Raw genomic sequence first — 15,853 nt, 5'->3', positions numbered from 1 at the left:
GGGCTGGCGAGAGGGTGGAGAGAGACAGATGGCAATGAGACTTGTTTAGCCGAGAAACCACAGGACTTGGTGATAGGTGCCGGGGCGCTGGAGCGAGGGTAGCTTAAATGAGCCCCCGCTCCTGTTTTGGACATGGAATATTGGGGGCCAGGAGCGTGTGTGTCCTGGGGGCACAATGCCATTTTCTGAGATGAGAATGGGGCAGAGGGGCAGGACTGGGAACTGCCACCCAGCTGCTTTAGGGTTTGGAGTGGCTGGGGGCACCTGAGTGGACAGAGGTCCCCTCAGTCTGGCGGCAGGGGACAGGCCGGGCACAAATAGCGGCAAGATGGGGATGGGGGGGAAGGCACGCTGCAGGGAGGAGGGGGTCGTTGGGGCAGGCAGTCCCGGGCGGGCCGGGGATGCTCCGAATAAACAAGATGCCAGAGGGAGGAGGAGGCCTAGCCACGGAGTCTCGGGGTTAGAGTCATGGAATCTCAGAGCTCCACGGCCCTCGGGGATCATGTATCCAATCCAACCCTCTTCCTGTGCCCACTGTACAGGTGAGGAAACTGAGGCTGAGAAAGAACCAGGGACAGGTCCCAGTGTTTTGACCTAGGCAAGCTCAGGTCCCTGGCTCTGATGCGAGGCTGGTGGCTCGAGGCCCGGGGGCTCAGACTGTCTCAGTCCCCACAGAATGCCCCCTGCCCTGCCATACATAAAGCTTTATATCAAAGTCACTTTCTCTGCGCTGTCCCAGCCAGGCAGGGAACGGGGACTGAGACTCCCAGGAGATGGCTTACTAAGTTGCAGGCAGAAGCGGGACAGCGGCTCGAGTGGCTTGCAGCCTCGTCCTCTCTTCTATACACCTCTCTCCACTCTGCGTCCCCTGGGACAAACTGGCGCAGATCCCTGGCTGGGGAATAAGGGGATGTGGGTCCTCGGCCCAGCTCTGTCACCCACCTTGCAAGGTAGTCCTGCCCCTTGCTGAGCCTTGGCTTCCCCGTGTACGCACAGGGGAAGGGCTGTCCTGGATGCCCCTTCCAGAGCTGCCATGCTGTGGCCGTCGGGACCCTGCTCCGGAAGGCGGCTGGGCTGGGCTGGAACGCTGGGGTGGGGGTGGGGTGCCGGGGAGGGGCCCTGGCCTGGATGTCATGACTCAGCTCAGAGAAGGCAGCCAGCTTCAGGCCTGGGAGTGTGTGGGGGCAAGAGGCATCTGGAGCCAGGGACTGAGCCCTCCTGCCAGCAGCTGGGAGGGCACGTGAGTGAGGGCCACACCGGCTGGACCTGGCAGACTGTGGTCCGTGTGGCCTCAACCCAAGTGAGCTGAGGCCTACGTGCACTCCTGCGGCGTGGGTGGGAGCCAGGGAGGACTGCAGGGTCCGCTGGGCAGGGACACAGTTACAGGTCGGGGGGGGGGGTGGGTAGAAGCCTGGGAAGGGGCTCCCACCTGCCACCCTCAATCCTATGCCTCACTTCTGTCTGTTCGTAAAGGTTCAACGCTCCACCTCTACACGATGACTCCCCCCACAAGCCTCAGGATCACGTCAAGGCCAGAGAGGGTGACCAACCTGGCCCAAATCACACAGCGATGCAGCTTGGTCATCCAGGCTCTACTCTGCCATGCTGCTTCTAGACCCAGAGGACCTTCAATGTTTTCAGGTACCTATGAGGTCCGCCAAACAAAGCAGCAGCAGTCGGCTCAGTTGGAGCCTGGCCTGGGCGCTCGTTGTTCTGGAAGTCCAAGTGGGTGGAATTAACCGTGCCAGTTCCATGGACTGTTACTCTGTTGCTTCTGTCGGTCCTGCTGCACCTCCCCGCTTCTGTCTCCTCACCGCCAGTCTGTCCCCTCCCTCCTGTTCTCACACCCCAACCAGAGGAACCTTTCTGTCCCTAGGAAGGGGCTGGCTTCTTAACTCCGCCTTTAAGAACCTTGGTGCCCGGCCCGGCCCTGCCAACAGCTCATCATGACTGACACAGGGAGGCTGATGCCCTCCCAGCTCCCCAGGGCCCGAGCGAGGCCCCCACACTCGTCACTCACTCTGTGTTCCTCGCCCCAGGAGGCCTCCCCGGGGACACAATGGAAAGAAATGACCTATTTTCTGGAAGTTCAAAATAAAACGAAACATCTGTCTGGATCAGAGCCAGGCTGATAAAGAACGGACCGATCCCCCCCAGCCCCAGCCCCCCCCTTCTGCCACACACCCCCTCACCCGCCAGAGTGCGAGTGCTTGGGGGTGGGGGATACTGCAGGCCCAGCTACTTGGAACAGTTCGTGGGAAAGCGCTCAGTGTGTGCTTCACGGCCACTGGGGGCCCAGGGGAGGGGGCCTGGGTCCTCACACAGGCTGGGAACCAGCCTGAGAAGGAGGTCAGTGAGGGAGGGAGGCTTCTACATGCTCCCGTCCACCCGCCTGCCTGCCTGCCTGCCGAGCAAACACTTCCTGCCTCCTCCGGCGCCTCTCTGGCCTCCCTGCTTGTCCCCCACGGCTGCCCACCCCCACCCCCGGGGCCATATGGCCTGGCTCTACCCAGGCCCAGTGGGCCCCTGGGCCAGAGTCCTATGGATCCCATCTGGACCCCCTAGAGCGCCTACAGAATAGAACAAGGGCTTAGAAGGCATTGAAAGTAACAAGAGTAATAATAGCTACCTCTGATTTAGTTTGTATCCAATGCCTGGGCTAAGCCGTTGATGTGAATGATCTCAGAAGAATCCATGATCTCTGTGTCGCCTCTCCATTTTACAGAGGAGAAAAGCAAGGCACAGAGAGGTTAAATCATTTGCCCAAGGTCACAGAGCTTGCCGGCAGGGGAGCCAGTGCTCAGTCCTGGGCGGACTGACCCCAGAGCGCCCAGGCTCAACGCCCACGTGACAGCCTCTCAAAGGCAGGAGGTAAAGATGACAAGCCCTTGCCTGGCACACAGCATGGCCTCAAATGAGCCACCCGCCTTGGTCTTTCGCCCTCTGCTTTCCGACCTCGCCTTTCAGTGCAGCCTCCTTGTAGCAGGGTGAGCCTGAAGCTGAGAAACAGGGTAGGAGACAGGCAGAGAGCCCCACAACCCGGGGGCTGGAAGGGGCCATAAATACTCCCTATTTGTGCCCCCCCCTACCCCCCCACCCCCCGCCAATAGGCTGTGTGGTGCACAGTGACCAGCGTCTCACCACCTCATCCATAACCCATTCCACTCTTGGAGGGCTCGGGATCCTCAGAGGTCCGGCTAGTCAGAATTTTTCATAACATGGGGGGGTTTTGTTCTGTCCTCACAACAATGCTGAGAGAGGGTTATAATCATGCTTTCTGTTTCATGACAAGGAAACTGAGTCTCAGAGAGGTCTAGTGACTTACCCATGCTGACACAGCCAGTAAGCCACGAATCGGGGACGCAAACTCAGGCTTGTCTGACTCCAAACCTGGAGGCTCAACCGCCACGAGAGCCGGCCTGTCTCCCACCCAGAAACAGGTCTGTCCACGGAGGAACAGTCCGCAGAGAGTTTACCCTAATGGGGTCCGTACAGAATGCAGGCTCCCAAGGACCGAAGGATCCTCAGGTCGGAGCCCTGTCCCTCCCTCGCTGAGGTGCAGAGTGAGTGGGGGTGAGTCCCAGCTCGCCCAGGAATTTGAAAGTCAAGCTGGGGATAGAGCTCAGAACCTTCCTGCAACTTCACCGCAGAGCCTGCCGGAGAGTGCATGGGTGAGGAGAGGAGTCCTTGCTGAGGACAGCCTGGCTCTGGCCAGGACAGCCACCGCCTTGAGGCCCGTCCCGAGTATCAGTGAGGCGAGGTGTGTGGCCGGCTCTGCCACAGGCCCGCTGTGCTCAGGGTCCAGGCCTGCCCCTGCAGGGGCCCCAGCACCTCTGCAGCTGCAGAGTTCCGGGCCTTCACCATCCCTCACTGCCCTCCCTGCACCACCCCCCCCACCCGCCCCCCAGAGTCTCATCTCTGGCCGGTGCCATGGCAACAGAGAGCCCAGGTCCTGGCAGCCAAAGGAGCCCCTGAGAAGGGTCCCAGGCTGAGGCTGGGGAGGCGGTGGGGGTGGGGGGGGGGGTGCGGCGGTCGGAGACAAGCAAACCTTCTGTTCCCCGGGCTGCTGCCAGCCCCGGATCAGCCCTGGGCCGGGGTGGGGGCCGCAAATAGAATGAGTCCTCAGAGCCAAGTGGGCAGGGGGCAGGCAGGCCTCAGGCCGTTTGTCCTGACCCACCAGCACGTGGCCTGCCCCCACCAGCCCAGAGCCCAAGCCCACAGGCAGGCCGAGGGAGCTAGCGAAGAGCAACCCTGCCATTAATTGGAGCCAACGTGGGGCATTGAGATTCCCCTCAGGGGCGGCAGAGCCAGAGGGGAGAAAACTCCCACATTTCACTTCCCTCTCCTTTTCTCAGCGTCTGTCTCTCTCTCTCTCTCTCGCCCCTTCCTCCAGTCCCGCACCCCGCTTCTCCCCCAGACTGTTAGTCCGCTTCTCTGGGCCTCGGCGTTCCCATCTGGAAGTCGGGGCTCGTCACCAAGCTGTGGAGGCCATTGAATGAGTTCATACAAGTAAAATGCTTAGAACAGGGCCTGGCACACAGCCAGTCAGTGGCCTCGTTCTTCTTCACTCACGGGAGAGTAACTCACTCACTCACTCACTCGCTCGCTCACTCGCCCAGGCCCCCTGGCCAGGCTCGTCAGCCAAGGATTGCACGTGACAAATGAGAAGGTAGGAAAGCCCCTTCCAGAAGGGCTCCTTAGGAAGGGGCAGCTGCTGTTGTGATTGGCATTGCCAGCAGGCTCAGCCAGGGTGGGGGCGGGGTGTCTCCTAGCATAGTCAGGGATTTCAAGGCCCACCCAGGACCACGACCCAAGTGCAATGACTCCCGGTCCCCTGTCTGCCAACCACTTCCTTCCTGGACCTTTGTCTTAATCCCTTCATTTGATTCCCCCACAAATGAGGAAACACACCTAATATTTTTTTCAGAGGCCCCTAGATTCCTTTTTGGTTTTTTTCCCCAATGTTTATTTTTGAGAGACAGAGAGAGTTGGGGAGGGGCAGAGAGAGAGAGAGAGAGAGAGACAGACAGACAGAATTGAAGCAAGCTCCAGGCTCCGAGCTGTCAGCACTGACACGGGGCTCGAACTCACGAACCGCGAGATCATGACCTGAGCTGAAGTAGGACGCTTAACTGGCTGAGCCACCCAGGCGCCCTGAGCCTCCAAATTCCTAATTCAGAATTAGGCTTTACGGTAGATGCTTAATAGATGCCTACACAGCGTAAGGGATCAAATGGCCTTGTAGGGTCAGCCCTTCTGGTCTTCAAGCCTCAGCTGTCCCCTAACACCTTGGGGTTCGCTAAGCTGGGGAGCTGGGACGGGCAAGCGATGGGGACTCTTTCCCTCCAGGGTGGTAATGGGACCAGCTGACGAGAGGGCAAAAGGAGACCCTGATGCCACCCAGGGCATGGAAAGCACATGGAGCCCAGCCGGACCAGGTGTAGCAGTTCCATTCTGAAGCCACTTAATCCAGATCCAAGTTCCGGGCCGGCTCTACCACCTTGTAACTGTGTGACCTCTCTGACTTTCACTTTCTTGAGTCCCAGCCTCCCGGAAAATGACAGAAGAGACTTCCTTTTCCATTGCTGGGAGGGGTAAGATGATGACGAAAAGCACCCGTCGCATAATAGGTGCTCAGTAAATGGCAACAATTATGAATATGTGATTATTTCAGTGGGAAGGAGGTGGCCTCCAGCTCGGCCTCCAGGGTTTAGTGGGGTTCTTTGGTGGGTGATGCCAGGGAAGGGCATTCCACAGCGGCTCTGCATGGGAAATGGGAGATCTCGGGGCATCTGGGAAAATAGCAGGAAGAAAACTTCTAGGTCAGAAATCAGGGCTCTTTAGCAAAGAGGTAGGTGACGGGCAGGGAAGGAGTGCAGAGGTTACTTTGGGAAAGTTTGGGGGTTCCAGGTGAGGATTTAGGCTTTACCCTGCAGGCACGAGGAAGCCAACCTTTCAGAGCATTGGTAGTGGGGAAGGGGGCGGCTGGCTGCTGGCTGGACAGCAATACAGCCCAACTCCAAGCACTATGGGAGGAGGGGCTCCTCAGATGGGAATGATAGGAGCAGGTTAGCATCAGTGGGAGGGCATAGATTAGAATGGGGACAGTGGAGGCAGAGACGCCAGTTTCAGACATGAAGCCATCTCAAACCCTGCCTAAACCCCCTGGCAGAACCAGTCATATAATTTGTGGGGCCCTTGTTACAATATTAACAATTTCAAGTGTGGGGCCCCCGCGAAGCATGGAGGCCTCTGTTACTGCCCATGTGGAATGCACATGAGGTCATCCCTGCTCCCTGGACTAAAGGGGAGGCCAACTGTCCAGCCAGCCAGCTGCCCGTCTGTTTTATTCATCTCTCCATGCATTTATCTATCACTGTTTCACTACCCATTCAGCAGACGGGCCCCAGCCTGGGAACCGATAAGGGCACAAATACAGGTAAGAGGGGAGAAGCCCACGGTCTGCTGGGTCAGATGTGAGCCTTTCCCTTCAAGCCCGGTGCCCTGAGCTAGGGTTGTGACAGGTTTGTAAAGTGGAGCCTTGCCCTGTGCGTTGACCCTGGAATCCCCCCACCCACCCAACTTCGGCTCAGTCTCAGGAGTGGACAAGCTAGCAGGCCACAGTCTTTCAGTTCTACTTCTCAAGAAGGAAGGCTACCAGGGCAGCAACAAGGATTTGAAACAGCCACAGAAGCCTGGCAGGGGCTAAGGGCAAAGCGGGATGGAGCTTCTGGGGTCACTGAGCTGCTCCCTCGGCCTCCCCTTCGTGTATATAAAAGGAATTTATGGCCAGAATGGAGAAGTGATGTGATCAAAGCTCCATGGTCCACAAAACTACCCCGGGGGAGGGGGAGGGGGAGGGGGGGTCCCACCCCTCATGGAAATGGCACTTCCTCTTTAGCCCAAACTCTGCCCTGTGACCTCACACCGGGGAGGACTGGGGCTGAGTGAGCCTTGGATGACAGACGTGGATGGAGAAGCCACAGCACATGCCCAGCTCAGTGGTCCCGGATTCAGTGCTATCACGGATGATCTGTACGACTTGAGCTACGTCCCTCCCCTTCTCTGGACCTCAGTTTCCCACCCATAGAATAAGCAAGTTGGACCAGGCAACCCCCAGAGTCCTTTTCGTCTCTGACCTTCAAGAACGGACTCCCTGGCCCTGCTGCCCCCACTTCCTAAAGTACAACCGTCTCCATCATAGGGCGGAGAAGCTGGTACCTCCTGCAGATGAAAGGTTTTTGGGCACCTGAGACATCAAATAGCTCTGATCTGAAACAAGGAGAAGAGATGGCAGATGGCATTAATGCAGCTAAAGCAATACACTTTGATTTTCAGCCTCCTGCACTAGGCTGGGGGCAGGGTGCCCCAGAAAGCATCTGGGAAGGGGGGCTCCTGGGGCAAGGGCCTGGGGCTTCAGGAAGCCCTTCTGCCTGTGGGCTGAGTCTGAAATCTTGGGAGATTTCGATCTTAAGTGTGAGAGTCGCCTTAAGACCCTCACACTTGAAGCAACAACTGTGTCGATTCCACACCCGCGCCCACCCAGAGGTGGGGCGTGGGTCCCCACACCATTCCCTCGCCTCGGGACCCCATCATTGCTCCAACCACCACTGGGCCAAAGCCCTTCTTCCTCTTGAAATCAGAGCGTATGAGATTCGAAACATCAGCACTGGAAGGGGCCTAAAGGGTCACAGCATCCACACATCCGCACCCCAACATGCACACCTCCCTACCCTCCTTCCTCTGTATCCCAGGAAAACGGGCTCCGCAGGCACACACCCTCAGAGCTCCCTGAGAAACCAAGTGCGTTAACAGGCTGCTCTAACTATAGAAAGTTCCCCCTCTTTATTGCAGGTTACAGTTTTCCATTAGTGGTCATCGATCCCGACCTCTTTCTGTAACGGATGGAGAAAGGGTAAGAAAAACCCCTTTCATTGTGAAGTTAAATATGCATGATGCCTGAGTACACAACAGAGCTTGTGTGGCTGCCAATCCGGGCTGGCGTGGCTTGGAATCCTGGAATTGTTTGGGGCCTGGAAGGAGCTCAGAGATCATCTTGTTCAGCCTCCTGGTCTCACAGATGGGAAAACTGAGGCCCAGAGAAGGACTGACTCACCCGCGGTCACACAGAATGTGTTCCAGGGTCTGATGACCACCTCTGGAACTCTGAGGGGCCTCCGCAGCTGCGGCACATTCTCAGAGTTTGTGCTGCATCCCCAGGGGTGGCCCGTGCCCCACCCAGCCTCTCATCCTGCGCTCTGGAGTCACAAACACCCGGATGCAAATCCCAGTTCTATGGCTTCCTAGCTGTGGGACGTTGGGCAAATGACTTAACCTCTCTGGGCAGTTCCTCGTATAAAACAGAGAGGGTTTCTATCTACGCCTGGAGGTTGCTGTGATGATTATATTAGTTTGGCAAATATTTATTAAGCGCTTTCTGAATGCTGGGCCTGTTCGAAGCCCCAAGGAACCCAGCAGTGAACTTCACAGTAATGGATGGGAGGCACAACAGAACCGCTCAGGAATCGCTGTCCCTGTTATATCACCCTGCCCACTCTACTTCCCAGCTGAGGTGCTATGAACTCTGCCCTGGGGGGGGGGGGGGGGGAACGGCAGGAAGGCCTACGGAAAGCAGTGGAGGAAGATCTCCCCCTATTCCAAGGGCCCACTGCCTACAGCATTCTGAAACATGCGTGAGGAAGTAAGGTGGGCATGAAGGGCATTTCAGGGAAGTCTAGGGGACCCTCTCATTCCTTCCGCCCTCCCCGCCACACTCAGTAGCCCATCCCGAGCAAAGCACAACTCCCCTCCTTCAGTCCTGAAGGCAGCTGGTCTCAGAACCAGCCTGTGCCTGGAAGATGGAACTGGGCCTTTAGAATCCCCACGGTATCCAAGCCCCTTCTGTGGGCATTGCCCTTTGTGGATCGCAGACGGCTTTCACCGCCAAGTCCTGTGCAGGAGGCGGAGAGAGCAGCGACCCTCTCTTAGCCAATGGCATTAGGTCCAGCCCTGTAAAGTGCAAGCGCCTTACCTATGTTATACTCGCACGGCCTACATACCTCCCTGCTGCTCACAGAGGAGGGGACTGATGCCCAATCAGACACAGGGTCACCCGGCCAGCCAGGAGCCAACTAGGGATTGATGCACAGTCATCTGATGCCCAAACCTGACGTCGTTTACGCATGGTGCCCACTGCCTTCGAGATGTGGATGCAGCCCGGAAAAAGGACATGGGGACCCGAAGTTGGCCACACAGTGGACTTGAGTTGAGCCAGGACAAACGCCAGGTCTCCTGACTCTGAATCTACGGTGCTTTCCGCTGTCCCACATCTGTGGGCAATTACAAGTCTCAGCTTTTCTTCCCACAGAGGAGGGAGGGCTGCCTGATCACCCCTGAAGGGAAGGTGCTGACCAGATGGTCTCCTTCCTCACTTAGGGCCAGGCCAGGCTCCTGGCGGACCTGGGAGCAGGTGGGGCCTGAAGCTGAACTTAACCGCCGCAGAAGGTGCCGGAGCCAGGAGCAGCCTATGTGGGAGGACGGAGCCTGTCTTCCTTCTGACCTGGGGCTCCCCGGGTAGCAAAGGGTTACGTCTTTGCTTTCAAGCAGACATGGGCCAAAGTACCAACTCTACTAACTGTGTGACACTGGGAAAGTCACATAGCCTCTCTGGGCCTTGGTTTCCTTGTCTGCAAAATAGGGGTAACAACAATACCAATTCCCAAGACCTGGTAGGTGAGGTCCCAGGCTCTGGGCCTGGCACAGGGCAAGCCCTCCTTGACAGTGACCAACACGATCCTCATCCTGGAGCACTGCGGGTTGAGGGCGTCTTGCATGGAGGCAGGGGAGGACTGTGTGACTTCAGATATCTCACTAGAGGCCTCTGTGCCCTCTGGGATTGCAGAGGCAGGCAGGGACACTCCTCCTTGTCTGACATAGAAAAATGCAGTCTGGAGGAACTACATGATGCTCTGGAAGGTCACCGGAGGGAAGGCCGGGGCCTGGTTCTGCTCTCACATTTGGGAACAGGAGGTATTCGGCGGAGCCCCTCCTCCCTTCCCCGGCACGTTTTCTCGGTTCCACCGACCACCGGCAGATGCTGGGGGCAGAACACAGAGCACAAACAGGAAGAGAAGGCCAAGCAACAAGGCAAAAGGGCATGACAAACACTTGGAAGACTGGAAGAACCTCGGAAGACTGCCTGGAGGAGGTGAAGTAGGCAAGGTCCTTGAAAGAAAATGGAGGGGATGAGGAAGGGCATTCTCATAGGCAGGATTGTGCTTACTCCTCCTGAGAACCCTGGGATCTGACTGACACAAGGCCCAGGTTTGGAGAAACGAGGCAGGGAGCCTGTTATCTCCCGGAGCTCTGCCACTTAGTAGCAGCGTGGCACAGTTTTGTAGCTGCTGTGAACCTCACACGTACAACCAACATAAAATCCGTCCCTGCCTCTGGAGCTGCTGGTGAGTTCCGTGAGATCATGCTCATAAAGCTCTCCACGCGGTCCTGGCATGCAGTAAATGTCAATCAATGGCAGCTACTATTAGGAGTTGGGGCTTTCTATAGGGGAGAATCAAAGAAGGAATCGTGATCAGATTCATGTTTTAGGATGGAGTGAAAGCAGCGTCCGGAAGGAGGGAGACAGCAAGGCGGCCTGAGCAGCTGCCTGAGTCCAGAGGGAAGGGCCCAGCGACTGACCCCCTTCTTCACAGAGGGGCCCCCACATCTGATGACCGGTCCCAGACCCCCAGCCCCACAGCCCCAGCTGCGTGACCGTGACCGCTAGCCTTGCCACAGCCCCCTTGCCTTCGCACTTTCCCAGCCACTGGGGGTTTGGAAGGACATCTTAGGAATCTGGAAAATTTGCAAATCCATTTAAATCCGAAGAGGTTGCCTGGCGGCCGGCTGGCCTGGAGCCAGATGGATTCTTAAGGACAAGGCTTGGGCCCAGAGACAGGGGCCATGGCTCTGAGGTCCCCTATCCGTGTACCCTGCTTGCCACCTCCCAATGCCCCTCTCAAGCTCCTTCCAGCTCTCCCCAGCCCCGTCAGGCAGTGCTACGTTTTGGAGGCCCTCCGTTGGCACCCAGAAACCTCTGGGGTTCATTTGATGAAGGCAGGGGGCAGCAGGGCTGTGGAGACTGAGACCACCCACCCCAGAAGCAGCCTGAGCAGGAGAGGAGAGAACTAGCTTCTCCAGCCCTGACGTGGCCCACAGCCTCCCGGCCTCCTCCCATCTGGTTTTGTTAAAAATATTTTCCATTTTTTGACCTACCCAAGAAGGCACAGGCTGGAGCAAGGGGACAGGACAAGGGGTTGGGAATCCTCCCTTCTCCCAGCACTTACCTTGCTGCTGATGCCTGCGGGTGTGGGCACAGTCCTGAGATCTGGGCTGTCACCCCCTCCAGGAAGTCCTCCTCACTGGCCTCTCATTAATAGAGAGACTTTGCTGGACCCCAAATGGGGCAAGCGCTGGGTAGGAGAGCAGGGAGGACAGCTGCAGTCTCTGGGAGCCTCAGGAGAACGGAGGGGAGTAGGGGGCTGCAGGGATGAGGAGTGGCCTCAATCCCAAAGCATCCTGCGGGAGGAGCAGGGTTGCCAGGAGGGGCCGCCCTGGGTCTGGCCGTCGGTGTTGCGGGGCACAGCCGCTGGTCAGAGGGTGACCAGCTCTCTCCTTGCCGTCCTCCTTCTCTCTGCCTCCAACTTGTTCACAGAGGGATCCTGCGTCCCAGACGGGATGGGCAGGGACTGCGGGCGCTGGCAGCCCCAGGAGCTCACACTACTGTGGGCTTCCCTGCCCCTCCCCCACTTTGGGGGAAAGGCTGAAGGGCCGCCTCTGATTGGCTCAGCTCGGAGAAGGGGGGCGAGGGGGCGGGGAAGGTGGACGCGTGTGTCTGTTTTCAATTTCAGTTTCTTCCCCCCTCTCTTTCTTTTCCCCCAAGTTTCTTGTTTTTCTTCCTCGTTTCCCTCTGCTTGCTCCCTCCGTCGCCTGCTCTCTCAGGATGTGAGGGGATGTTTAGAAATTCCGCAGCCCACGCCAACCGCTGAGTCACTTTTATTAAAAAGTGGCCTGGCCCCACTTGCCTGATGCCTTGCCGTGGTACCTGGGACCGAGTCCTCCCTCCGTGCCTCAGTTTCCCCATCTATAAAGGCAACTCCGATAAGTTACATGATTGATTGTTGGTCAACATCCATTTATTGAAAAGGCGTGTTGACGGGGCACCTGGGTGGCTCAGTGGGTTGAGTATCCCACTTCGACTTCAGCTCAGGTCATGATCTCCCGGTTGGGGAGTTCGAGCCCCATATCAGGCTCGCTGATGTCAGCCTGTCAGTGCACAGAGCACACTTCGGATCCTCTGTCCCCCTCTCTGTGCCACTCCCCTACTTGTGCTCTCCCCAAAATAAATAAATATTTTTTTTAAAAAAAAAGCAAGTTGAGCACCAACTATGTGCCAGATACCGTGCTGGGTGCTGGGAATGCGGTAGTGAGTAAGACACAGTCTCTGACTTAGGGGTGGCCCAGGCTAGTGGGAGAGACAGGGATGTACAGGCAGGTACCCCAAAGAAGGGCAAGGGCGCTGAGAGCGCATTTAGAGGGGTAGCTAACTGAGGCTTTTTTACGATCAGTCACTTTTCAGAAGAAGAAACCCAAGACCCAAGTGTGAATTGGTGCAGAGGAGAAGAGACCTGCCCAGCGTCACCCAGTATAGCTCAGAGTTCCAAACGTATCACTTCTTGTCATCTTGCAGCCCCTGGAGTACCAGGAAAGGATTATTTCTCCACCTTATAGACGATGAAATGGAAGTCTGGAGAAGTGAAATGAGCTTCCTGAGCTCACACAGCAATGGCAGAACTGGGGCGGAATCAGGCCTCCTGAGTTACATGGTGAAACAGACACGGGCAATCTGACCCCAATGGAAGACCCACACCGCAGTGCAGACTGGGCCTCCCATCCTGCCTCCTTCCTCTGTTATCCCTTTCCCTGCCTCTCATGCAGTCACTCAACAGGTATTTTCGAGTACCTGCTCATGTTCCATTTCCAGCTTCTTGCCTTCCCTTCCCTACTAGGGTCTGCCAAGGCCCCTCCAAAACCTGGCTGGATCTTTGGCTCCCCCTACCTAGTCCAACCTCATTTCCTCAGACCACAAGACGTCTCTAGTCACAGATTCCTGGCTCTTAGATGCCCGAGGACATCATTTTAAAGGGCTTTAGGGGGGCGCCTGGGTGGCTCGGTCAGTTGAGCGTCCAACTCTTGATTTCAGCCCAGGTCATGATCTCGTGGTTCGTGGACTCCAGCCCCGCATCTGTCATCATGGAGCCTGCTTGGGATTCTCTCTCCTCCTCTCTCTGCCCCTCCCCTGCTCACTTGCTCTCTCTCTCTCTCAAAATAAATACATAAAAATTGTTTAAAAGTTAAAAAAATAAAAATTAAAGAGTTTAGGGAGTTTAGTTGAGTCATCCTCTGCCCCAACACTTTATGCATTGGGGAAACTAAGTCCCAGAAGGGGAAAAGAAAGGTGTCCCAGGTCGGGTCACACAGGTAGAGCCTGACTCTGCCCAGGGCTCCTTCCTTCCTACTCTCTGCACCTCTGTCTACCCCCTTCTTCTGGGGTCCTCTGTTCATGGGGCAGGAGTGTTTGCCCAAGCTGGGATTTCATGCCAACCACAATAGCATATCTTGAGGTCATTTCTTGGTCTTATCTAAGTGGAGATTGCCCAACATCTGAGCATCTGGGCTGGGCCGCATGGAGGGAGAAGAGTTCTCAGATGGGTCCTAAGCCATAGCGTGCAGGCCGTGAGAGACTCCGAAGAGAGGGGCCTGGCCAACCTTGATAGCACTGGGGCCCTAGGGGATGAGAGGGGGACTCCAAAGACCACAGGGTCAGGCCTACACTGGGATTTCTTATGCCCGAAGACCCTACGAGTCCTTACAACTCTGAGCATTTGACTTGGCCACTCACCTCCAAAGCCTTGGCTTCTCTGCTGGGACCAGACAGTTTTGGGGGGGGTGGGGTTCGGGGAGCAAAGAGGCATTTCAACCCCTAATTCCGCCCCCCCAACAAGTCCGGGAATGAGGACACCCAGATATGGACTTGATTTGTGGCCTTGGAGAGATACCTTTGCCTCTCTGAGCCTCAGTTTCCCCATTTGTACATAACGGGGTTGAACTCCTTGTGCTGGAAGGCGGTTGGGATGCTCTGTTTACAAGTGTCTTAGGTTGGACTCTGGCTAGGGAGAGGAGGCTGGTGGGCCCCAGGGCAAGGGGACAGCTGGGGGCCAGAGATGCAGCACAGAGGGGAGGGGGTGGCTGGTGGTGGCTCCCCCGGGAAGCTGTCGGCGGCCGGTTTCCGGCCAGCCCAGCCGTCCGGCTGGCCCATCTGGAATCATTTAGCCCCTACCACCATTAACCCTTGGCAGGCACCAGGGCTGCTGTGCCTCCTCTCAGCTGAGATGGGGCTGGGGGACCAGAGCCACACAGAACACCACAGGGCACTCCCCAAGGGCTGGACCATTGAGGCAGAAGAGTCATGATTGACAGGGCAGGCTCTAGAGCCAGAGACAGAACTGGGTTCAAACCTCAGCTTCTGCAATTCCCAGCTGCACAATCTTGAGCCAGTTGTTTAAGCTCCTGAGCCTCAGTTTCTTCCTCTGGCAAATAGAGCTCATTTGAGGAATGATTTGAAAGACTGTTGCAATTTGTAATGCACTTAAAGGACTCAGTACAGCGTCTGGAAGTGTTAAGGAAATACTGAGTTTCCCTCGTTCCAGCTGCAGCCCATCACTGTGTGCTGCTGAGCCCAGCCGGTCCTTCTCTGGGCCTCAGTTTCCCCTGTGTGCTCTGAAGGGGTGGGCAGTGGGCAGTACCTTTGAGCGGTGTAGCACTGTCAAGCTGGGGTGGTCAGCACAGCCCCCCGGCCCCACCAGGGACAGGACCGGCCATGAATAGTCTCCCAGCTGCCCAGATGCTGGGAGCCCCGTCTAGCCTGGGACAACGCTGATGTGGAAAGGCTGGGCCGACAGTGGGCAGGCAGAGCATGGAGTGAGGGGAATCCTGCCTCAGGTGAAGTGAGCGGGATACAGAGGGAGAAGGGAGCTCTGGGTCTGGGGCTCAGCACTTCTCCCCCCTCCACTGCACGGGGTCACGCTCAAGGATTAAGAGCCTGAGCTCTGACACTGGAAGGTCCAACCCAGCTCTACCACTTGCTAGCTGTGTGACCCTGGGCAAATTAAATTACCCAAGCTCTCTGAGCCTCAGTGTTTTCGGCTGTAAAATGGGGATACATGTGCCTACCTCGCAGAGTCGTTGAGAGGCCTGCATGAGTGCCGCACCAGGTGTCTTATGCAAGGACTAGAGCAGAGCGAGAAAGCCCCACTAAAGGTAATGATTCTCCGGCGTCTCCTCCGGGAGCCGCCGTCGCAGAAGTCCATCACCAGGGCCGCAGGGCAGCCCATCCAAATGCTCATTTTACAGCCCAGATGACTGAGGCCAGGGCTGGAAAGTTGACTGAGCAAGGCTTTGTAATGCATAAGACCAGGACGGGAAGGGATGCTTTTTGTCTAGACTCAGGCCCAAGCTCTTCCCTGAAGGAGGGAACCAGGCTGAACTGAACCCCCCTCCCCAGACCCCCACCCACGCTTGTCAGAGCCGGAAGCCACAGCTCTCAGCGGGGCGGGGGGGGGGGGGGCGGCCCGGAAAGGGCGCCTGAGTGGGAGAATTCCCAGTAGGCCAGCTCAGCACTCACTCAGGCAGGGCCAGCAGCCACCGCATCTGGCTCTCCCACGCTCCCAGCGCTGCCCCCCTCCCAGGCTCCCCAGGCCCGGGGTGAGGAAGCAGCACACACAGCACAGGCATCGGC

General features: G+C 57.2%; 1 protein-coding gene across 2 annotated transcripts in view; it reads right to left on the bottom strand.

The window, feature by feature from the left end:
* PDGFRB (platelet derived growth factor receptor beta) overlaps nt 1-11,770 on the bottom strand; it is a 37,609-nt gene extending 25,839 nt beyond the window's left edge. For both annotated transcript variants that reach the window (XM_030329453.1, XM_030329442.1), the window contains exon 1: nt 11,343-11,770. The gene's annotated coding sequence lies outside the window, so the exon portion shown is untranslated. The remainder of the gene's footprint in view (nt 1-11,342) is intronic.
* Between the last annotated feature and the right edge of the window lie 4,083 nt (nt 11,771-15,853).

The sequence above is a fragment of the Lynx canadensis genome, chromosome A1 (assembly GCF_007474595.2).
Source record: "Lynx canadensis isolate LIC74 chromosome A1, mLynCan4.pri.v2, whole genome shotgun sequence".
NCBI classification, from domain to species: domain Eukaryota; kingdom Metazoa; phylum Chordata; class Mammalia; order Carnivora; family Felidae; genus Lynx; species Lynx canadensis.
The sequence above is the reverse complement of the archived record's forward strand: the minus strand, read 5'-3'. Positions and strand labels throughout refer to the sequence as shown.